The 3,955-nt window shown below is 35.5% G+C and overlaps 1 pseudogene; it reads left to right on the plus strand.

Annotated features, from left to right (window-relative positions):
- The first annotated feature begins 513 nt into the window (after window positions 1-513).
- Window positions 514-3,747, plus strand: LOC112184144 (annotated as a pseudogene).
- The last annotated feature ends 208 nt before the right edge of the window (window positions 3,748-3,955 follow it).

Here is a 3,955-nt window from a genome sequence, read left to right on the forward strand (position 1 = left end):
CTAAGTAAGTTCTAAATCTCCAGTTATAACTTTATTCTAACATGATATACTATCATATTGAATTCAAGGCCTAAAACCTTAGTATATAATCGCTATAATTTTTCTTATCCTTTCATATCACATCTCTAATCTCTCAATTTCTCATTATTTGACATTTAATACTATCATATTAAGCTAGTATTGATGGCTAAGTTGTTAAATAAGTGAAACACTTTGAATCTAATTTAGGTTTTAGTTTTGGACTATATATTTTAGATTTTAATTAGCTAATAAAACATAATTTCAATTATTGAGATTGAATTTTTACTATGAATTTTTCATAAAAAGCATGTTAATATTATGTAGGTGAAAACCACCTAACCGACCAAACCAAACCATCTGTAATTGGATTGGATTGGGTCGGATTGAGCTTTTTTTTTTTTATGACCGATTTTCTAAAATGCCTAAACTGCTCACTTTGGCATAGAGATGGTTTGGAGTCAAAACCGATCCAACCCAATCCGTGTGCAGCCCTAGCCGAGAGAGAAAGGAATAGCAAAACAGGAAAAAGTAGGAAGAGGCGGGGGCATAAGCGTCATTCCACTATTCATTTCCTTTGTCCTCATCTGGTTTGAGTTTTAGTGTAGTTATAATTAAAATTTCCTTTTTAAATATATATGTAGCTCGTACTTGCTACATGATTTGCAATTGTGCGAGTTAAGGAAGCGAGATGGGTGCCCATATAAACCACATTGCTTTGGCATGCACAACGTTTTTTCTTGTCCTAACACAATGGTCCAGCAGCTGGCCTGTGGACGATCCAACCCTTGGCTTCCTAGAACTCCCACTAAACACATCCAATTTGGACATCCAGAGACCATATGACTTGCCACTAAGTGAGCGCTATAGCTTCGTGGATGGAGTGCACAAGCTATGGGTATACTTCACTGACAAGCCCCACTCCCCGGAGAGCCAGACTCATGCTCGAACCGAAATTCGAATAAGGGTACATAAATTACTAACATAACTACTTCAAAACTATGCTTTTTATTTGTCTCATGGCCTTCTTTTGTGTATATGTATGCGCATACTCCAATGGTGGAGCTAGTAATACGGAAGCACTTCTAAGGGTGTGTCCTGTAACATTTTATGAAACTATTTTTGTAATGCTGGATTGTAGAAGGAAAACGGAGAATTAAACTATAAGTTTTGAAGATATGAATACATGTTCGGTACAAATATTTAAAAACTTGAAATATTAAAAACATATCTATCATTTAAAAAAAAACATATCTATAGCACTTAGTTTAGTTTTTCCTTAGTAATTATGAAAGATTGACTATTTTGTTTGTATTGAATATGAATCTTTTATTGGTTGTTATGAGAAAGAAAGAGTATTGTGAAGAAGATTGAACTTCCCTCAATTTTATTTATAAAATATATCATATGAAGTTGCAAGCTCTTGAATCTTTAGTTCAAAAAGATAATCCAATCAAATGTCTCAATCTTAGTTGTTAATTCCTCTTGCCCATGAGATAATCCAATTATATCGAAGCATAAAATACCGAAACTTTCACCCTAAATCATCCGTATAAATTAGATCTGACACGTGAAGAGAGATTTTCTAAATCCTTCATTCTTCTCTACTGTATTATTCTGCAAGTTTCAATTGATTGAAAAAGATGGGGAAGAAGAAAGTTCAAACAACAGATAAAGTAGATGAGATCATGAGAAGAGAGGATAAGTCTCAATGGAAATTGTGGGAAAGAAAGAGAGAAAAATTAAAAGAGAGGAGAAGAGTTTGTGGATCTATGTGCTTAAAAGTAAAAAAATATATATCAATTTCTCTAATTGCAGGACAGGTTGTTTTCAGGAAACAATGAAAACGTCAAAAAGTCATTTCCCATATTTATTCATAGTTCTTGAATTGTTTCCTAATTCGTTTTCCTTATTTTTCAAATATAATGCACCGAACGCAAATTACATAAGTTTTTGAATTCGTAAAACAAAAAACAGTATGGCAAAATGATACTGAACGGGCCCTAAAAAACTAACAACGTCCATTTTAATTTAGTGTATTAGTGTTCTTGGCCTTACCAACTTATCCGTCATTGTGCTGTGCAAACACGTACTTGTAGTATGTCCTAAAAAGCATGTATCATTCACGTTTTCATGAAGTGCTTCTAAGTAAATATATAAGTGGGTCGATATTAAATTCTCTATGCAATTATTAGAAAATTGGTTATGATCAAAACCGCTTCTTCCGTAAGCATTAAGCACTCTTACATGCAGGCTCAAAGCTAAACAACCACCGCGGCGCTGACAATAGTAATATGAAAAAAAACACTGAACATGACTAACTAATTATAATCTGAAATGAGAGCGCATGCTAACAAACCCTAAACCAAATTCGCTTGGATAATTGAGAAACTTCTTGAATTCATTCACGTCTTCACAAAGATATATCAAGCTTAGAATCAGCTACTTGTCCGTCTAGATCATGTTTCTGGTTTCTCTTCCTGGTATATAACAAGCTATCAGTTGCTCAAATCAAGTAGAAAATGAAGTCAGACTTTAGTAAATTTGTTTTATTCTTTTTAACATTTGTTGTTTCTGTATCTTTGTATTTATTATCAGACAAGAGATTAGGAACCCGTGAACAGATACGTATACTCGACAAGTCCCAACTGCCCAACGAAATACTAAAAGAGAAGAGTCCAAAGATTTCACTATTAAGCACCTAGCTTCTTCTACAGTTCAAAGAACAACCTTCCACCCCAGTGACCACCTACTGTCAACCAAGAGAGATATGAGTGTCCTTAATCACATTGCTTTAGTAAGCACAGCTTTTATTCTTCTGCTAACGCAATGGTCAAGCAGCTGGCCTGTAGATCCAACCCTTGGCTTCATAAGTCTCCCATTAAACACATCAAACTATCATATCCACAAGCCATATGACTTGCCGCTAAGTAAACGATACAGTTTCAAACATGGAGTGCACAAGATGTGGGTGTACTTCAAGGATAAGCCCCTCTCTCGAATAGTCCCACATATCCTCGAACAGAGATCCGAATAAGGGTGCGTAAGTAAAATCTTAATGTCTAGGTTTGTAACACTTTCGTTTATATCTTTATTACTTTTCGAACATAAAATCAATCTGAAATTGTAAACACCTTAAGTAGTATAGATGTGAAATCATGTTTATTCATCTCCGGAAATGGCAAAAGGCATATAGGTGGCTGGAATCCTTAGTTTCCCTAGCTATCTGGCATTTTCGATTAAGTAGTGTATCTCCTCCTTTTATTTGAGTAATAAAATAGTAACACTTCACCATCTCTAACTATCTCTTTGTCTGCAGGGATACGATTATTCTTCAGGTGTATGGCAATTCGAAGGATACGGGTACGTACCATGTGGAACAGCCAATGTGACCATAATGCAAGTGTTTGGGGCAAGCCCTCACGCAACCACTCTAATGCTTAGAGTTGGTTCAAATGGTACCCTTACATACTATAGGACTGTAGTCCTGGATCCTTACATCTATGACAGATGGTTCCGAGTTAATGTAATCCACGATGTCTACGCCTCGCATTTGAAGGTTTATATCGATGGAGTTCTCAAATTAGAAGCTCCCGGTCGCGGAGGAAAGTTTCATTATTTTAAATGCGGCGTCTACTCTCAGCCGGATGGTCTTACTACATGGAGTCTCGTTGGAAAGGGATCAAGGTGCTGAAAAATGTGACTGATCGATCTTCAAAGCTTTTTTAATTTGTCCTATTCTGTGTATGAAAATAAATTTGGTTTCAGGCTAATATAAATTATCAGCCAATTGATCGAGATATGTGGTCAATCTAGGGAGCGGACCCCCCTTGTAAAAGGAATGATAACCAATCTTTCATTGGTAGCTAAAAAACTTAAACAAATTCACGTTGTTAGGCAAAATAAAATAAACTTATGGGAGAATCTAGTTGGACCT

The sequence above is a fragment of the Rosa chinensis genome, chromosome 2, assembly GCF_002994745.2.
Source record: "Rosa chinensis cultivar Old Blush chromosome 2, RchiOBHm-V2, whole genome shotgun sequence".
Taxonomy (NCBI): Eukaryota; Viridiplantae; Streptophyta; class Magnoliopsida; order Rosales; family Rosaceae; genus Rosa; species Rosa chinensis.